The 21,291-nt window shown below is 39.5% G+C and overlaps 1 protein-coding gene and 1 pseudogene across 3 annotated transcripts in view; one reads left to right on the top strand and one right to left on the bottom strand.

The window, feature by feature from the left end:
• Positions 1 to 21,291, top strand: part of ARHGEF7 (Rho guanine nucleotide exchange factor 7) — a 254,497-nt gene that overhangs the window by 53,027 nt on the left and 180,179 nt on the right. The gene's annotated exons all lie outside the window — the stretch shown is intronic.
• LOC119507419 lies at positions 14,434 to 16,475 on the bottom strand (annotated as a pseudogene).

Here is a 21,291-nt window from a genome sequence, read left to right as displayed (position 1 = left end):
TTTTCATTCATTATTTTGTTTATATGGGTCTTCTCTCTTTTTGATTTTGTCAGTCTAGCTAGGGGCTTGTCAATCTCGTTGATCTTCTCAAAGAACCAACTTTTGGTGATATTTATCCTCTCTATTGTTTTTTTGTTCTCTATGTCATTTATTTCTGCTTTAATCCTTGTTATTTCTTTTCTTGTACTTGGTTTAGGATTGGTTTGCTGTTCATTTTCTAGCTTCTTCAGTTGATCCATTAGTTCTTTGATTTTGGCTCTTTCTTCCTTTTTAATATATGCGTTTAGTGGTATAAATTTCCCCCTTAGCACTGCGTTCGCTGCATCCCATAGGTTTTGGTATGTTGTGTTCTCATTTTCATTCGTCTGTATATATTTAGCAATTTCTCTTGCTATTTCTTCTTTAACCCACTGATTGTTTAGGAGTGTGTTGTTTAACCTCCAGGTATTTGTGAATTTTCTAAGTCTCTGATGGTTATTGACTTCTAATTGTATTCCATTGTGGTCAGAGAATGTGCTTTGAATAATTTCAATCTTTTTAAATTTATTGAGGCTTGTTTTATGTCCCAGCATATGATCTATTCTGGAGAAAGTTCCATGAGCACTAGAAAAGTATGTGTATCCTGGTGATTTGGGATGGAATGTCCTGTATATGTCTGTTAAATCTAATTCATTTATCAGATTGTTTAGGTTTTCAATTTCCTTATTGGTCTTCTGTCTGGTTGATCTATCTATAGGAGAGAGTGATGTGTTGAAGTCTCCCACAATTATTGTGGAAACATCAATTGCTTCCTTTAGTTTTGCCAGTGTTTCTCTCATGTATTTTGTGGCACCTTGGTTGGGTGCATAGACATTTACGATTGTTATTTCTTCTTGCTGAATTGCCCCTTTTATTAGTATGTAGTGGCCTTCTTTGTCTCTCAAAACATCCCTGCATTTGAAGTCTATTTTATCTGAGATTAATATTGCTACACCTGCTTTCTTTTGGCTGTAGCTTGCATGAAATATTTTTTTCCATCCTTTCACTTTCAGTTTCTTTGTGTCCCTGTGTCTAAGATGAGTCTCTTGTATGCAACATATTGATGGTTCATTTTTTTTGATCCATTCTGCGAATCTATATCTTTTAATTGGGGAGTTTAATCCATCTACATTCAACGTTATAACCGTGAAGGCATTTCTTGAATCAGCCATCTTATCCTTTGGTTTATGTTTGTCATATTTTTCCCCTCTGTCTATTAATATCCTTTATTGTTCCCATACCGAATCTCTTTAGTACTGAACCTTTCTCCAGGTCTCTCTGTCCTTTCTTTGTTTCTCTGTCTGTAGAGCTCCCTTGAGTATCTCCAGTAGGGCAGGTCTCTTGTTAGCAAATTCTCTCAGCATTTGTTTGTCTGTGAAAAATTTAAGCTCTCCCTCAAATTTGAAGGAGAGCTTTGCTGGATAAAGTATTCTTGGCTGGAAATTTTTCTCACTCAGAATTTTAAATATATCGTGCCACTGCCTTCTCGCCTCCATGGTGGCTGCTGAGTAGTCACTACTTAGTCTTACGCTGTTTCCTTTGTATGTGGTGAATTGCTTTTCTCTTGCTGCTTTCAGAACTTGCTCCTTCTCTTCTGTGTTTGACAGTGTGATCAGTATATGTCGTGGAGTGGGTTTATTTGGATTTATTCTATTTGGAGTTCGCTGAGCATTTATGATTTGTGTATTTATGTTGTTTAGAAGATTTGGGAAGTTTTCCCCAACAATTTCTTTGAATACTCTTCCTAGACCTTTACCCTTTTCTTCCCCTTCTGGGACACCAATGAGTCTTATATTCGGACGTTTCATATTATCTATCATATCCCTAAGGTCCATTTCGATTTTTTCAGTTTTTTTCCCCATTCTTTCTTTTATGCTTTCATTTTCCATTCTGTCATCTTCCAGGTCACTGATTCGTTGTTCAACTTCCTCTAGTCTTGTGCTATGAGTGTCCAGAATCTTTTTAATTTGGTCAACAGTTTCTTCAATTTCCATAAGATCATCCATTTTTTTATTTAGTCTTGCAATGTCTTCTTTATGCTCTTCTAGGGTCTTCTTGATTTCCTTTGTATCCCGTGCTATGGTCTCATTGTTCATCTTTAGTTCTTTGAGTAGCTGCTCTAGGTGCTGTGTCTCGTCTGATCTTTTGATTTGGGTGCTTGGGCTTGGGTTATCCATATCGTCTGTTTTTTTCATATGCTTTATAATTTTCTGTTGTTTTTGGCCTCGTGGCATTTGCTGAACTTGATAGGGTTCTTTTAGGATTTGTAGACCAATTGAAGTCCTTATCTCTAATTTATCAGATCTACAGCTTCGTGGAGTACACTTTCTCTAACTAACCAGCAGGTGGCGTCCACGAGCCACCTGTTCTCCACAAGCCAGTTCTCCCCTGCTTAGCCTTTTTGGTGAGTGGGGGAGTGAGTCTTGTGGGGTCCAATTGGTGTACCAAGCTTGCGTGTGTAGTTGGTGTTGCCTGCCCTGTATATGGGGCGTGTTTCTGGGCAGTCGGGGAGAGGGGGTGGCCCTAACAATCAAATCTCCCTGGTGATCCTAGAGTTTTAAAGCTGCTGCAATAGTCTAATCCTTCAGTTCAGTCCTGCCACAGTTTGTCTCTGCCACTGACCCACAAGTCCTTGGTATTGGTGTATGGCTCCTGAGACTTGCAAGTGGGCCCCTCTTCCAGGCTGTGCACCCCGGGTCCTCTGTTGAAGGATGACTGTGCTATGTCACAGGTGAGTGCCGTCCCCTCAGGGCAGTTCTGGGCTGCTGGGCTGTGTAGGGAGGCTCCCAGTCTGCTGAAATGATGGCTGAATGGGGCTTTGTTAATTCACACTGCTCCATCTTCCCAACTCTGGGACAGTCAGCTGAGGTTGCAGGGAAGGCTAATGTCCACGCCCAGTTTTGTGGTGTGTGCCTGTTATTTGAAGCACTTCCGTCACACTGGGTTGTCTGGGGCAGCTCTGGGCTATGGGGCTGGCGATGGGCAGGAGTGTTTCCTGTCCACCAGGATGATGGCTGTGAGCGGACACCCCCCTTTCCTTGGGAAGTTGTGGTGTTTAGTGAATTTTCTCAGCCACTGGATTATTGCGTTTTGTCTCAGAGCTCTCTTAGTTCTGCTCTTGACTTGACCTGCCCAAATTGCAAGTCTTTGAAGCTTTCTGTATTGGGCTTCTTAGAGTAATTGTTTTAGAAAAAGAAAAAAGGATTAAAAAAAAAAAAAAGGGCCCTCCTCAGAGATGTAATGGGTTATTGAAATGCAAAGAGACGAAGCAACCAGGGCCATTAAGGAAAGGTCCACAGGGCAGAGAGATCAGCTTTTCTTCGGGATTTGCATATGTGCCTCAGGGCCTGAGCTCTGCCCTTCCCCTTTCTATGTTCATCAGAACTCCAAAAATCCTCCACTTTTATTTTGGGGTTTTTCATGTTGTTTTTTTTCTATGCCTGTCTCCTCTCTGCTGGGCTGGCTGGTCTCAGATTCTCTGGTGTCTGGTCTCAGTCTATCTATGGTTGGAGTTTGGATCAGTAGAATGAGTTTCCGATAAGGGCTGCCACTGCAGTTCTCCCTTCTCCTTCCCGGAGCTGACAGCCCCTCCTCCCACGGGACTGAGCCTGGCAGGGAGGGGCGCGGGTCCCCTGGCCGCAAAAACTTACAGATTTCGCTGATCTTAGCAGTTCCACGTTTTCATGAGTGTTGTATGAAGTATGCCCAAAGTCATATTGCTCTGTGGTGTCCAGTCCACGCAGTTCCTGGCTTTCTACCTACTTTCCTGGAGAAGTAACTTTCTTAGACTGTGAAAATGTCCCAACTCAAGGCATCGACAGGATGATACTGGACTCTGAAGACAGGCTGCTGGCATCTGGGACTCCTCTGTCACATGGGAAGGCACACGGCCAGTGTCTGCTGGTCCTTCTCTCCTGGGTTTCTTTGCTTTCAGCTTCTGGCTGTGGTGGCTTCCTCTCTGTTTCCTGTGGGTACTGTCTTAGCTTCTCTGGAGCTTTTCTCTAAACTTCTCTCCTTACTTTCTTTTTTTACATTAAGTCTATAAAATCTGGTGTGTGTTTCTTAAACTTACAACTCATCTCGATTTGTATTAGCCACATTTTAGATGTTTGGTAGCTCCAGGTGGCTAGTGGCTCCCTAAGAGGTTGGAGAAACACAGTAATCTTCAAAATTAAATGAACATTTGTTGAGTACAAATTATGTACCTGAGCAGTTCATATATACAGTTTTATTTAATCTTCACAAATACCCTGCAAAGAAGATGATGGTTTCCCCATTTTATAGAGGAGGAAATTGAAACTTGAAGTGGTTAACAGGTTCCTGTTCACAGCTAAGTATGTGAGTGAAAGAACCAGAATTTAAAGTCAAGATTTGTCCATTGCCACAAAAGGGGCTCTTTTTACAAGTGTGCTGCCTCCTGGCTTGGAGTTGGTTGAACTATTTGATGATAACAAGGCAATACTATTAGACTGACTCCTAGCAAGGACCATAGTTAAGATGTCAGGAGAATTTACCTGGTGGCAGGGTTGGCTGCATGGGCATGCAACCTATGCAGTTGTACCGGGCTCCACATTTAGAAGGGCCCTATGCTTGATTTAATGCTCTGTTGCTGCCATCTGAAATTCTTAATAATTTTTGAACAAGGAGCTCTGCGTTTCATTTTGCACCAGACCCTGCAAATCATGTTGTTGGTCCTGTTTGATGATACTGTTCTTAGAGGTATATAATAGATAATAAAATTAAATAGAATTTTCTGGGTGCTTATTATGTTCTGGGTCTTGTTCTAAAATATGTTTTAGTTCATTGAATCTTAATTCTCTAAAGTGGGTTTTGTTGTTTCCAATTTATGTTTAGAAAACTGAGGCAATGAATTAAGGAACAGCCTGAGATTCAGAGCTAGTCAATGGTGAAATAGGATTCAGACCCCAGCAGTTGAACTCTAAAGCCTGAACTCTTAACTCCACACCATCATGCTTTACCAGAGGACGATTTAAAAGTGAAGACCCTTAAGAAACTTCCTAAAGAGACACAGAAATAGTGTGAACTAGAATTAAGTATAAAAAAGAAGTGAAGGCAGCTAACATATTTTGAGGTCCTATTGTTTGTTGTATTAATAAGGCTAAAGTCACAGGAGTCATCCTAGGCAGACAAGTTAATGACAAATAAATTATGTCTCTGACTTCAAGCAGTCATCTCTCACAAGAAGTGATGGAGTAAATGTAAGATACAATGCAATATCTTAGTCCAAATCCATCTCCATTATTAGAGAAAAAGCTTAAAATACGCTTCTACTGATTGAAAGTCAAGATAATTTATCTCTTGTGCCATGAAAATGTCCAAATTAAGGCATCAGCAGGACAATACCATCTCTGAAGAAAGGCTGCCGACACCTGGGATACCTCTGTCACATGGGAAGGCACGGGCCAGCATCTGCTAGTCCTCTCCGGCTTTTGTTGCTTTCAGCTTTTGGTTTCAGTGGCTTCCTGTCTCTGCTTCTGTGGGTGTATCCTTGTCTTAGCTTCTCTGAGCTCTGTGGGCTTTTTCTGTATGTCCTTTATTCTCTTATAATGGACTCCAGTAAGGGGATTATGACCCACCTTGAATGGGGTGGGTCACATCTCCAATTGAAATAACCCAGCAAAAGGTCCCACCCACAACAGGTCTGCACCCACAGGAATGGATTAAAAGAACATGGCCTTTTCTGGGGTACATAACAGCTTCAAACTAATACAGACCCTCTCTATCAAAGCTTAGATGTCAAAATTGCTTTTCAGTTTACTTTAACATTCTCTTCTTTCTAGCTGGATTAGTTTTATGTCTTTCTATAGGGGTCATGGGTGACAGGTACTTGGAAAAGGAATTGATTTTGATATTGTTATTTCTGTGACTGCCTTCCACAAGGCTACCGTTATTGAGGTCTTCATGCCTTGACTTAATGCAGTGCTGTTTGACAAGAGAAGAGGTATACTGTACTGCATTTAGGCCATATTTCACTTTTTATGTTAGCAGGTTCTGTTGTTGAGAGATAATAGTGACTTGAGGATCTGGTTCCACTCAGGTACAACTTGGAAGAACTCAGCTAGCTGACATTTACCCCCTTTCCTTTATTATTAGGTGATCTGACAGTCAGTAAAGATGGGCTTCTAGTTGTCTTAGTTGAATATGAGAAACCTGCTTGGTGGTTAGTTTAGGCAAGAAGCCAAGTTTGATTTGTGAGTTAGCTTATGGAAGAGAAACAGCCTCAGTCTTCTCTGTTTCACATAGGAAAAGTAGTAGTGACACTCTTTAAGTTTTTAACACCTGTTTATCCTTATTCTCTTGATTGTATTAATAAGAAAAGTACATGCTTACTAAATTCCCATTATAAAATAGGGAAACTCAGAGCTTTATGTACTCTGGAATTTTTACCAGACTTTTTGATACCTGTCAAGCAAAGGCTTCAATAAACATGAAATAAGGGGTGTTTTAGTATGTATCATACTTTATTCCTTTTTTTTTATTTAAAAAATTTTTTTTCAGACTTTGACTTTTAGAGGTTTTTGTTTTGCTTGTGTTTTTTTTGCTTTTTTTTACTTTTTGTTTTTATTAGAGAAGTGTATTTACAGTACAATCCTGCATCAAATACAGGATTCCCATACTCTACCCTATCACCAGCACCCTGCACATGTGTGGAACATTTGTTAAAATTGTTGATAACAGTTTTTAATAATTGCACTATTTTTAAATAAGTAGTTATATGTGTTACAATTGATGAAAGAGTATTAAAATAGTATTATTAACTATCCTGCTTCTTTTCAGCTGTTAGATACCCTAAAAAAGACCATGTTCTTTTTTTGAATGCAATTTTATTGAGGTACATTCACATACCATACAGTCATCCAAAGTGTACAATCAGTTGTTCACAGTATCATCATGTAGCTGTGCATTCATCACCAAAATCAATTTTTTGAACATTTTCATTACTTGAAGAAATAAAAATGAAAATAAGAATAAAAAAGTATAAAAAAACACCCAAAACATCTCCTACTCTTCCCCCCGCCCCATTATTCATTTACTTTTTGTCCCCCTTTTTTCTACTCATCTGTTCAAACACTGGATAAAGAGGGTGTGAGCCATGATGTTTTTACAGTCACATGGTCACACCATATAAGCTGTATACAATCATCTTCAAGAAACAAGGTGTTCTAGTTTGCTAATGCTGCCGGAATGCAAAACAACAGAGATGGATTGGCTTTTATAAAAGGAGGTTCATTTGGTTACACAGTCACAGTCTTAAGGCCGTAAAGTTTCCAGGTAACACGTCAGCAACTGGGTACCTTCACTGGAGGATGGCCAGTGGTGTCCGGAAAACCTCTGTTAGCTAGGAAGACACGTGGCTGGCGTCTGCTCCAAAGTTCTAGTTTCAAAATGGCTTTCTCCTGGGATGTTCCTCTCTAGGCTGCAGTTCCTCAAAAATGTCACTCTTAGTTGCACTTGGGATATTTGTCCTTTCTCAGCTTCTCCGGAGCAAGAGTCTGCTTTCAACGGCCATCTTCAAACTGTCTCTCATCTGCAGCTCTTCTCTCAGTTCCTGTGCATTATTCCAAGTGTCCCTCTTGGCGATAGCTTCTCTTCAAAGCATCACTCACAGCTGCACTGAGTTCCTTCTGTTTGTCAGCTCATTTATATGGCTCCAGTGACTCAACTTAGACCCACACCAAATGGGTGGGGCAACACCTCCATAGAAATTAACCAGTCAGAGTCATCACCCACAATTGGGTGGGGTGCATCTCCACGGAAACACTGGAAGAATTACAATCTAATTAACACTGATAGTCTGCCCACACAAGATTACATCAAAGATAATGGCATTTGGGGGGACATAATACATTCAAAGTGGCACACAAGGATACTGGATTGCAGTTCAACAATTTCAGGCATTTTCTATTTATTATAATACACAAATAACTAAAAAAGGGATAGGTATACAATGCATAAGAATACCCTCCAGAATGACCTATTGAAGTCTCTCAGCCACTGAAACTTGATTTTGTTCCATTCTCTTCCCCCTTTTGGTCAAGAAGGCTTTCTTAATCCCATGATGCTGTCCAGGCTCATCCCCAAGGGTCATCTCCCACATTGCCAGGAAGATTTACATCCCTGGGAGTCATGGCAGTGAGTTACCTACAGTGTTGGCTTAGAGAGAGAGGCCAAATCAGGCACAATTATAAGTATCCTTAGCCTCTCCTTTGCAGTAACAAGCTTCATGAGGGCAAGCCCCAAGATCAGGGGCTTGGCTGAATACAATGGTAGTCTCCAGTGCTTGCAAGAATATCAGGAATTCCCCAGATGGGGAAGTTTCGTATATCCAGTTTTTCCCCAGTCCCTCAAGGGGGCTTTGCAAATACATTTTTATTCTCTGCCCAAATTATCAGGGCTTCATGCTAACCTGTATAAACCAACCGGATCTCACCCCTTCTTCAAGTTTCCATGTAATTATGGTGCTTGAATAAACTGAACATAGAAGTTAAATTATGTGGTGTACTACAGAAAATACAGACTTTCCACCAAATAAACATTTCTTCCTTTGGTGTCACATAGAAGTTGAAGTTTTAAAACACAGTATCATCCTTTTCCCTTTAGTCTGGTTTACCTTGGTCCTAACCAAGTCCATTCTGTTCATTTCTCTAATTAAAGTCTGATGTCTTTTTCAGCTTCTTTAACATTTGTTGTATGGGGTAATGCTGACATTCATAGCTGTCAAACTCTGGCTCTGAGTCTCACGTGTCACACAGGTACCCGAAGTTCCAGGGACTGACTTGGTTATACACAAATGGCTCATCATCTCAGAATTTAGAAATAACCATTACAACTTATAACTATAAGTGCTTACAATCTAGGAACCTTTACCATAAGTCTTGCCCTGATAACCTGTGCTATCAGATCAGATTCAATTCTCAAGAGTTTCCACATTATAGTTTGTCCAAATTAGTGAGGCGTTATATTGTTTATCTTTTTGATTCTGGCTTATTTCACTGAATATACTGTCTTCAAGGGCCATTCACCTAGTGTATATCTCACAATTTTGTTTCTTCTTGCTGCTGCTCAATATTGCATTGGATGTATACACCACATTCACCATTACATTTATCGGTTGATGTGCTCTTAGGTCCCATCCATCCATTGCGAATCGTGAATACTGCTGTCGTAAACACCAGTGTGCAATGTCCATTCATGTCCCTGCTCTCAGTTCTTCCATGTATATACCCAGTAACGGGGTTGCAGGACTATATGGGAACCCCATAGTTAGCTTTATGTGAACCACCATACTGCCCTCCACATGGGCTGCACCATTCTACTTCCCTGCCAACAATGAATAGGGACATACCTCTCTCCACATTTTCTCCAGCACTTGTATCCCTCTGTTTATTTTTTAAACAATTTTATTCACACACCATACAATCCATTCTAAGTAAAGAAGCAATGATTCCTGGTATAGTCACATAGTTATGCATTCACCTTCACAACTTATATGAGGACATTTCCATTTCTTCTGCCAAAAAAAAAAAAAAACACGAAAAAAAATGAAGAATAAAAACATAAAGGATAGAAGGAAAATAAAAATAAAGTAAAATACAATGAAAAGGTCAGACAACAATGCCACCACCAAGAATCCCATACCATTCCCTTATAACCCCCTCTTGTAGGCATTTAGCTTTGGTATATTGCTTTTGTTACAATTAATGGAAGCATCTTACAATGTTACCATTAAGTATAGACTCTAGTTTGCATTGATTATATTTTTTTCCCTCGTACCATCCAATATTCAACACCTTGCAATGTTGATATTTATTGTTTTCCCTCTTAAAAACATTCTTATATTTGTACGTTTCATCACCATCATTGGCCATTGTAGGTTTCACTAAGTTATATAATCCCAGTCTTTATTTTCTGTCTTTCCTTCTGGGCATCCCTAGGCTTCCTCTTTCAACCGTACTCACTCCCATCTTTGTTCAGAGTAGTTACAATATTTTATCACCATCACACAGTATTATGCTGTTTCTGGATCTACAGTCAATCCTGTTGACTCTATGTACTCCTTCAGCATCAAATGCCCAATTTATAACCTTTTTCTATCTCCTGATAACCCGTGTTCTCAACTTTTAACTCTCAAATTTCGCTCATCAATGTTAGTTCATATTAATGAGTCCATAGAGTACCCGTCCATTTGTTTCTGGCTAATTTCACTCAATGTAATGTCTGCTGTCTCCCATTTTGACTTTTGGAATTTATAGTCATATTTGATTTTATTATTTTAATTTTAATGTATTTTTCCCTCTCTCTTTTTACTCTCACTGATAGTCTTCATTTCTAATCTCTTCTCCAAACCTCTCTCTCCTATCTTTTCCTGTCTGCCTGTAGTGTTCCCCTTTACTGTTTTTCGTAGAGCAGATCTGTTGTTCACAAACTCTCTCAGTGTCTGTCTGAAAATATTTTTAACTCTCCCTCATTTCTGAAGGATGGTTTTGCTGGATATAGAATTCTTGGTTGGCAGTTTTTCACTTTCAATATCTTAAATATACCATGCCACTGCCTTCTGACCTCCATGGTTTCTACTGAGAAATCTGCATATAGTGTTATTGAGCTTCCTTGCTATGTGATGGATCACTTTTCTCTTGCTGATTTCAGAATTCTTTGTCTTTGACATTTGATAATCTGATGATTAAGTGTATTGGAGTAGGTCTATTCAGATCTATTCTGTTTTGTGTACGTTGTGCTTCTTGGATCTGTAATTTTATGTCTTTCATAAGAGATGGGAAATTTTCAGTGATTATTTCCTCCATCATTGTTTCTGTTCCTTTTCTCTTCTTCTGGGATACCCATGTCACGTATATTCGTGCGTTTCATGTTGTCATTCACTTCCTTGAGATCCTGCTCATATTTTTCCATTCTTTTCCCTAGCTGTTCTTTTTTTGTGTAGAATTTCAGATGTTCTACCCTCTACTCTAGTTCCTGATTCCTTTCTTCTGCCTCTTGAAATCTGCTGTTGTATGTCTCCATTGCGTTTTTCATCTCTTCTATTGTGCCTTTCATTCCTTTAAGATCTGCTAATTGTTTTTTTTCAAACTTTCAGTTTCTTCCTTATGTTCAACCAGTGTCTTCTTCATGTCCTTCATCTGTTTGCCATGTTTTCTGTGCAGTTTGGATATATTATATCCCCCAAGAAAAGCCATGATCTTTTAATCCTATCTCGTGGGATATTGAGATTAGGTTGTTTCCATGGAGCTGTGACCCACCCAACTGTGAGTGACAACTTTGGTTAGGGTGTGACTTCTGATTGAATGTTTCCATTGAGGTGTGGCCCCACCCATTCGGCAGGGGGAATTAATTAAATCACTGGAGCCCTATAAGTGTTCAGATAGAAGGAGCTCGTAGCTGCAGTGTAGAGCACATTTTGAAGACTGCCATTGGAAGCTGACACTAACATATTGGAGGATGCCTTTTTGAAATGCAGCCTGGGAGCAAGCAGATGGCCAGCCACGTGCCTTCTCAGCTAACAGAGGTTTTCTGGATGCCTATGGCCTTTTTCCAGTGAAGGAACCCTATTGTTGATGCTTTATCTTGGACACTTTATGGCCGTAAGACTATAACTTTGTAACGAAATTAACCCCCTTAATAAAAGCCAATCCGTTTCTGGTGTTTTACAAAATGTCAGCATTAGCAAACCATAACATCTTTCCTCAACCTGTTGATCTGATTTTTTAATTGATTTGGCATATTTGTTTGAATATCTTTAATTAGTTGTTTCAACTCTTGTGTCTCATGTGAAGTGAAAGTTTGTTCCTTTGATTGGGCCATATCTTTGTATTTTCTAGTGTGATTTGTAAATTTTTGTTGTCTAGGCATCTGATTTCTTTGATTACCCCAGTCAGATTTTCCTAAACCAGATGGATCTAGGTCTCAGGAAGAGGGTGTAATCAGTATCAAGTTTCCCTGAGAAAGAGAGAGAACCAGATAGTTGTCAGACTTTCCTGTGAGGCCTCTAGACTCTGTGCTTTTCCTGTCGTGCCCAGCAGGTGGTGCTTCTCAGCCCACAGCTCCCCATTGACATAAAGAGAAGCATTGCCTTTAGTTCTCAGTAAACTCTGTCCCTGCCAGGGGCCAAGGATGTCAGAAGCCAAGCTTAAGCTGTTTCTGTTTTTTGTTGTTTTTTTTTTTTTTTTTTTTTGCCCAGGCCCTAGGATCTAAGTTCTCTGAGGGAGGGCTGCCACTTGAGCTGGGCTCCACCTTACGGTTTTCTTAGGGGAGATAAGCCCTTTAAGGATTGATCTACATTTGACTTCTTCCTTTGTCTCTCTTAACTATCTTAACTCCACCCTTCCCTGGGTCAGCTGACAATTGAAAATGCCTGAGGCTTTCTCTAATGAGCTACCTAGAATCAGAGGGGATAAAAAGTGAAAAAGAAAAAAATCCCCTTTTTAGAGCCAGTCCCCAGCCCCCCAGTTACCATTCAAGAACCAGAGCTGGTAGCCCCTTTTCTTGGCACACAGCCTTTTTTCAGTATTCTGAGCTAAGCCAACTCCAAAAGCCTCTGTTTTTATTTATGTACTCTTTTTTCATCAGCCCCACCTCCTCTCTGCAGTGCGAAACCCCTGGTTCCTTTCTTGCTTGCTCTGGGTTTATTTGTGCTCATAGCTTGTATTCAATAGTGCAGACTCGTTAACTAAAACCACAGTTGGAGTTTGGTTGAGCTACCTTCCCTTCCTCCTAGTAGACTTCTTTTTCCCACAAGGATGTGTTTCAGCTCAGCCTGCCATGCCGGTGGGGGAAGGGTGCCAGCTCCTCAATTTGAACAGCTTTACTTACACTTCTTATGCTGGGATCTCAGCTGTTTCATCCATTCCAGACTGGTGTATGATGTGTGTTCAGTCACAGATGTTGTTCCAGACTATTTACTAGTTGTCCCTGGCGTTATGCTAATTGTTTCAGAGTACTAACTGAATTCCACACCTCCCTATGCCACCATCGTGCCCCGCCTCCTATTCTTTTTTTTTTTCCTAGTGGTAACACATACCGCTCAAAACTTCCCATTTGAACCACTTCAAGGGTACTTGTAGATGGTAATAATTATTTATGATATTGCACCATCATCTTTACCATTGACTGCCAAACTTTTTAATCACCCCAGATGGAAACTCCACCCATTAAGCAAGCTCCTCATTCCCTTACACCAACCCCTGGCGCCTGGTAACCTGTAATCCTTCTATCTATGAATTTGCGTGTTCTAGGTATTTAATGTAAATGATATCATATAGTCTTGTCCTTTTGTATTGGCTTATTTCATTCAACATGTCTTCTAGGTTCATCCATATTGTAGCATGTATCAGAACTTCATTGCTCTTTACATCTTGGAATGACTTTTTTTTAGGTGTTTATATAATCAAATGGAGTCAATATGAGAAATCTACAAGTATCCCTGGTAGTTTTTGTCAGAGCATTTTGTTTGTAATAAGTTGGTTATTTTAAATCGTGTATCAGTACTATTTTTATCAAAGATTTAAGGAAGTAGGGTTTTGGTGAAAAGTATTAGAAATGTTCCTTCTTTTTCATTATAGAATTATATTTTAATATTGTTCCAGATTATATAGATGAGCATTTAAGTCCTTTTCTTCACTCTTTGCTCTTCTAATTTAGAGAAGTTGGCTCACAATATGTCTTTCAGTTTATGTGTGTTATTTTTAGATGATTGAGTCACCATCTATCTGATCTTTAAAATTAGCCTGAATTTTTTTTCTGATCTTGAGATGGAGTAGGCTTTTCAAAGTATTATACAAAAAGCCATAAAAGAAAAGATTAGTGAATAAGGCTACTAAAACAACCAAATAAATTTTTAAAATGTAAAGCTCTCATGGGGCAAGGGCAGTACAAACAAATAGTACACCGAGAAAAGGTGTTTATAACATTGACAAAGGGCTACTATCCTAAATGTATAAATAGCTCTTAAAAATCAATAAGAAAAAGAATTCTAATAGAAAATAAATTCATTTCTATAAATGGAAGCACTAGCTGAGTCAGTGCTACGTGGGGTCATTATAGTGTAGTCTCTTTTGAAATGTGTTCCTGGAATTGTACATTATCTTAAAATCTCCTGAAGTCATGATATTTTCCAGTTACTATTAATGTGGTTATTCAGTTCTCTAGGCTGCAATGATGTTTGTGATTCCCTCAAAATAGCAAATTATGGTGTTATCCCCTTCTCTAACTGCTGCTGAGATTTACCCTTTTCTAGAACCACTTCCTTAAATGCACTTCAGTCATTGTAAAACTTGCGTTTAAAAATTCAGCGCCACCCCACCTCCCCGCCTCCCCAAATAACTTTTTTTTTTTAAGTGATTGACAAATGATCCTTTATGGAAATATTTTTCTCTGTAGTTCTTAACTTGCTGGACATTCCACTGCACCACTGTTGATGTCATCTATGATGTCAGGAGGGTGGCAGTCATTAGCATTGCAGCCCGTAGACTGAGCAGTCCCCAGAATCTCTTTAATGGTTTCAGAGAGTTCTCTGGCTGAAGATAGGTGTGGCATCTGTCAGGCATTATTGAAAGTCTCATCAAAAGTGGTATTTCCCCAATGCTGAAAGTTTTTCTGCTTCTTTCTGTCTATGGGTAGTTCCTTAAGGGCTTTGATGATAAGGGCAGAGGCAGAAGGTACCATCTCAGTCTGGGTCTGTTCTGAATGGTCATTTTCACTGTACTCCTTAGATTCTTCCAGTCACCACTTGCCTTGGTAATGTTATCACTGAACTTTTTTTGGAAATACTCGGGGCCAATCTTGGGGGCCAGAGCAGACGTGGCACTGCTGCCTTGCCCACCAGTGCACCTCAGGTATACAACTTCTGACTTGTTGGGGTTGAACCTGGATGGTGTAGCAGAGGCAACTGGTGATGGATGAACCCAGATATGGGACAACCAAAGAAAGTTGCACCTCGGTTTCCTCCAAGTTGAAAGCTGTAAAAGTCGGGTAACATTCAGTTGTTTTTCAAGAGCAGCCTTGCCATTGCCAAAGACAGAATGCTCCTCTGGGTACAGTGTGGGTTTGTTTTAGTAAAGCTGAGAAATTGATTTCGTAATTCAGCAGCTATTTATTGAGTACCCACTACGTGCCAGGCACTGTTTTAGAAACTACAGATAAGGTCCATATTTATTTGGAGCTTATAATTCTACTTGGGGGATGGAAGGATGCAGATAACAACCAAGCTAATAAATAGAAAATTCCTTATAATGCTAGAAGCTATGAAGAAAATAGTATAAGTAAGAGAATAGAGAGAGACTGAAAGAGGTTGATGAGAGTAGATAGGTTGCTACTCAAGATCAGATGCCTAGGATGACCTCTCTAAGGAGTTGGCCTCTGAACTGAGACCTAAATGCTGAGAAAAAATACCATGCTAAGATTGGAGTGTAGAGCATCCAAGCAGAAGAATGGCTGGTGGAAAGACCCCGAGGTGGGATTGCGTTCCATGTGTTAAAGGATTAGGCCATTGAGTCTCAAGTGTTTTGTGTAACAAAATGAGTGTGAGTTTGGGAAAGTGCTGTAGGAGTTGAGTTCTTGGGGGTATGTCTTGTAAACTATTACTATATTTACTACTCTTATAATGAGTAGTACATATATTGAGTGCTTCCTCAGTGAAAAAATTCTAGAAACTATAAAAGATTGTCTTCACGTATTATCTCATGGAATCCTCACAGCAGCCCTGTGAGGTGGGTACTGTTAACTCCATTTTATAGATAAGAAAACTGAGACATGGAGGTCGAGTAATTGTCCATGGTCGCAAAGCTAGAAAGTGATAGAGCTAGGTAGTCTGTTACCAGAGTGGGTCAGAGTGGGCTCTTCACCATTACTCTGCTGCCCCCATTGTAGTCTGATGGTAGAAGTTTGGATCTTATTCTAATGGGTGAGGAGCCTTTGGAGCGTTTTAAGTTCTTGTTCTGATTATACTTAAAAATATGACTACTGCTGCTATATGAAGAAAGAACTGTAGACTAACAGAAAAGCTGTTTGCACTAAAATGGCTATTATTTATTTATTTATTTATTTATTTATTTATTTATTTATTTTTGAGGTCTATAGAGGAATTTCTATTTCTTGAGAATTCTGCATGATGTGTATGTAGCTTACCTTTCTGGTGTTTGGTCATTCACATCATCAGTCTATTAGACCAGGTCCCCGGGATTTGTGCCCTACTACTTTCCCCCATTCATCCCCTGAAGATTTTATCTTCTGTACGTCTCTTCATTCTGTCCGTTCTCTGAATTTTGTACTGCAACTTTGTGTAATGATCCATATAGCCTCTAGTCCTGCCAGCAGTCCTTTGTCACTGGTCATATCACTTTTCTGCTTCCAAAAAACCCTTTAATGCATCCTGTCATTCAGAGATCAAGTCTCAGTGCCTTACCATAGTGCGCAGGACTTATCATGATCTGACCACTTGTCCACCTCTCCCATCCCTTTAGCTGCTCTCTTTTACTTACTCCAGTTATGTCAAACTATTAAGATTTCCTTAAGTATTATTTGTTAATTTACTTACTCTGCAAACATGGCATGTATTATGTGCTAGGCAGTGTTCTATTGGCTTTACACATTAACTCATCTTTATAACAACCTTATGGAGGAGATATCTTAGATGAGAAAGTAGGATAACAAGAGTTTGAGTGACTTAAGGCCACACAGCTACTGTAGGTAGTGGTGGTGCCAGATTAAACAGAGAGTCTAGCTTGTGGGTCCATGCCCTTAGCTGTTTTAAAAGTACTTTATATCTCTGTGTCTTCACACATGCTTTTTTCTGTATGAGAAATGCTCTTCTTTCTGTTGATCATTTGGATACTTTTTGAGTCTTTAAAACGAGCTAAGACTTCATCTCTGCTTCGTCTTTTCAGATTCTGGACAGTTTTTGTGTTTGTCTCTATCTGTGGTACTTTCAACACAGTAGCATTATTTATGTATATCTATCTCTCCCTTTCTTTGTTGTAAGTTCCTTGAGGCTGGCTTGATGTCTTTGATATTCAAGTTTTTGGTCTGACATCATAGGCGTTTGGTCGATATCTTACTGAATTGGTAAAATCTTCGTAGTGTCCCACCCAGGGCAATTGGTAAAGGGACTCAAGGTGACTGGAGCAACAAAAGAGGTTCTCTGGAGGAGATTCCTAGGTATAATTATAAGTGGGCTTAGCTTCCCCTTTACAGCCATAAGTTTCACCAAGAGTTCCAATTTCTCCACATCCTCTCTAGCATTTATTGTTTCCTATTTGTTTTATGGCAGCCATTCTTATTAGTGTGAGATGGTATCTCATTGTGGTTTTGATTTACATTTCCATTATTAGCTAGTGAAGATGAACATTTTTTTTCATGTGTTTTTTAGCCGTTTGTATTTCCTCTTCAGAAAAATGCTGTTGTTCCGGTTTGCTAATGCTGCCATTTTGCGAAACACCAGAAATGGGTTGGCTTTTATAAAGAGGGTTTATTTGGTTACAAAGTTATAGTCTTAAGGCCATAAAGTGTCCGAGCTAAGGCATCAACAATAGGGTACCTTCACTGGAGAAAGGCCGTTGGTATCCAGAAAACCTCTGTCTGCAGGGAAGGCAAATGACTGGCAACTGCTTCTCCTTTGCTCTCGGGTTGTGTTTCAAAATGGTTTTCTCCAAAACGTCTCTGGGCTTCTGTCTTCACTTAGCTTTTCCAGACATCCTTCTGTTTGCATCTCCAAGCTTCTCCAAGTGTCTGCAAGCATCTGGGTCTTGACCTGAAAGGAAAGCAGGGTTCACAGGACCAAAGCAGTTCCTAAAACCCACAGGGCATACTCCATTAGATTTCAAAGTCTGAGAGTCATTTATCAAATGATGTTTTATCCTTGGAGCTTGAGAGAGCAGGAGTCCAACCCTTTCCAAGGGCCTTTGCAACAGCTCTTTTCTCTCCAAACACTGGGTTGAGTGCTTCAACATATCCACACATTGGGGAGACCACCTTCTTCTCAGCCCCATCCTCCTCAGACGTCATGGCGCCACTTGTACTCCATCTCTGGGGCAAAGGCTCTCCCTTCTCTAAACAGTGGTGTGGTGGCCAGGCTCTCCCCAGTCCCCAGGGAATGTGCTCCACTCTCTGAGGCCTCAGGTGGCAGCACTCTTCCTGAGCATGGAGGTGGAAGGTCTGTCCTCTGCCTCTGGGACAAAGTCACCCTTTCCACTTGCATGGGTTGCTCTGCTCTTGCTGGAGATTTTTTGACTCCAGATCTCAATTTCCATGGTTCTGCGTTTGAAGAAATTTTTCCTTCAATTTGTTCCATTTGTTCCATTTCCATCCCCGATGACTGATTGGATCTCTTTACTTGTGATTGGTTTGTTGAGGTCTCTTATGGGTTGTTCCTGTGTTTCGGAAATTGTCCATTTCCTCTAAGTTGTCTAGTTTCTTAGCGTACAGTTGTTCATAGTATCCTCTTATTTTTAAGATTTCTTTGGGATCCATAGTAATGACTCTACTCTAATTTCTGATTTTGCTTATTTGGGTCTTCTCTCTTTTTGACTTTGACACTCTAGCTAAGGATCTGTCAATCTTGTTGATCTTCTCAAAGAACCACCTTTGGTTTTATTCATTCTAATTTTTTTTTTTGTTGTTTGCCAGCTGATTTATTTCTGCTTTAATATTTGTAATTTCTTTTCTTCTACTTGATTTAGGGTTAGTTTTCTGATCATTCTCTGGCCTCTTCAGTTGTTCAGTTAGGTCTTTGGTTTTTGCTCTTTCTTGTGTATTCAGAGCATATAAATTTCCATTCCACCTTTGCTGCATCCCACAGGTTTTGATATACGTTGTGTTCTCGTTTTCATTCATCTGTGGATATTTACCGATTTCTCTTGCAATTTCTTCCTTCACCCACTGGTTGTTTAGGAGTGTGTTGTATAACCTCCATATATTTGTGAAAGATCTGGTTTTTTGATAGTTATTGATTTCTAGTTGCGTTCATTATGGTCAAAAAATGTGCTTTGAATAATTTCTGTTTTTTTAAATTTATTGAGACTTGTTTTGTGTCATAGCATATGATCTACCCTACAGAATGTTCCATGGGCACTAGAAAAGAATGTATTCTGGTACTTTGGGATGTAACGATCTATATGTCTGTTAAGTATAATTCATTAATCATATTGTTCTGTTCATGTTTTCAGTTTCCTTATTGGTCCTCTGTCTATAGGTAGATATTGTTCTATCTATAGAAGAGTGTGGTGTATTGAAGGCTCCCACTATTATTGTAGATGTGTCTACTGCTCCCTTCAGTTTAACCAATGTTTGTCTCATGTATTTTGGAGCTCCTTGACCGGGTGCATAAACATTTATGATTGTTTATGAATTATCCCTTTTATTATATAGTGTCCTTCGTTGTCTCTTATGATATCTTTGCATTTAAAGTCTATTTTCTCTGATATTAATATAGCTACCCCAGCTTTCTTTTAGTTGCAGTTTGCATAGAATATTTTTTTCCAGCCTTTTTCTTTTAGTCTCTTTGTGTTGCAGGGTCTAAGATGAGTCTCTTGTAAACAGCATATCAGTGGGCCATACTTTTTAATCCATCCTATCAGTCTGTATCTTTAAATTGCATAGTTTAATCCATTCATATTCAAAGTTATTACTCTGGAGGGAGTTCTTGAACTAGACATCTTATCCTTTCGTTTTTAGTTGTTAGACTATTTCCCCCTCCCCCTTTTTTTCCCTTAGGTTACCCTTACTGATGCTCTTCAGTTCTGTGCCCTTCTCCAGACCTCTCTCTCCTTCCTTTCTTTCTAAGCTGGTAGAGCACCCTTTAGTATTTCTTGTTAACAGATTCTCTCAGCATATGTTTGTCTGTGAAAATTTTAAGCTCTCCCTCAATTTCGAAGGAAAACTTTGCTGGATAAAGAATTCTTGGTTGGCAGTTTTTCTCTTTCAGAATCTTAAATATGTCATACCACTGCCTTCTTGCCTCCATGGTGCCTGCTGAGTAGTCAGTACTTAGTCTTATGTTGTTTCCCTTGTATGTTGTGACTCACTTTACTCTTGCTGCTTCCAGAACTTTCTCCTTCTCTTCAGCATTTGACAATCTAATCAGTATATATCTAGGATTAGGTTTATTTGGATTTATTCTATTTGGAGTTCCTTGGGCATATTTTATTTGTGTATTTTTGTCATTTAGAAGGGTTGGGAAGTTTTCCCCAGCCATGTCTTGAAACACTCTTTCTAGTCTTACCCTTCTCTTCTCCTTCTGGGACATAAATGATTCTTTTAATTAATTAATTAGTTCATTCATTTTTCATGACTTTGTTTTTGCTTTACTATAATTTTATTGAGATACAGTTTACATACCGTATAATTTAGCCCTGAAACAAATGATTCTTATATTTATTGGTTTCATATTGTCCATTATTTCTGAGATCCTTTTCAGTTTTTTTTTATTTTTTTAAACATTTGATCTTTTTCACAGTCACATTTTGTTGCCTGTCTTTTGTTTCACCTGTTCTTTCTTCTGCCTCTTCAAATCTGTTGTTGTGTCTCTCTAGTATACTTTAAATTTGATCCAGTGTCTTTTATTCATGTAAGTTCTGCTATTTTTTTAATTTACTCTTTCAAATTCTTCTTTATTCTCTTCTGGAGTCTTGATTTCCTTTATGTCTTTAACCATCCCATTGAAGTTGTTTTGGAGGTTTATTTGTACTTCTTTAATTAATAGCTCTAAGTTCTGTGTCTCTTCCAGCTTTTTAGTTTGTTCATTTGGCTTTTCCATATCTTCTAGATTCTTCAGGTCCTTTGTGATTTTCTGTTGGCTTCAGGACATTTGCTTGTCTTGATAAGGTTATTTTGCAAAATGCAGGATTATTTGAGCATTTATATATAATTTGGGAGAGCTGAAGTTTGCTGGAATGTAGTTTCCTAGTCCTAACAGCAGGTAGCATTCTTGAGCTACCGCTTGTTGGAGTGCAATTTCCCTATCCTACCAGTAGGTGGTGCTCTGAAGTCGGTCTTTCTTGCGCTTCTCTTGTTTGCTGGGCAGAGTCCAAACTGGGTGGGGAACCAGTCATTGCACTAGTTCTCCATGTACACTGGGGATTGCATTCCCTTGGGCTGCAATATGGACCCTGAGCAGTTAGGTAGGGAGTTCGCTCAAGGGTACCCTGCAAATCAAATGTGCCCCACTAGACTTTGAGGTGTTTGGGGGCTCCTCATGTACTGCCATGCAGCCTCTCCCCACCTCTCACCAGTGCACCCCTCTGATTT

This window comes from Choloepus didactylus, chromosome 12, assembly GCF_015220235.1.
Source record: "Choloepus didactylus isolate mChoDid1 chromosome 12, mChoDid1.pri, whole genome shotgun sequence".
In the NCBI taxonomy this organism is placed as follows: Eukaryota; Metazoa; Chordata; class Mammalia; order Pilosa; family Megalonychidae; genus Choloepus; species Choloepus didactylus.
This window is presented reverse-complemented; position numbering and strand designations above follow the sequence as displayed.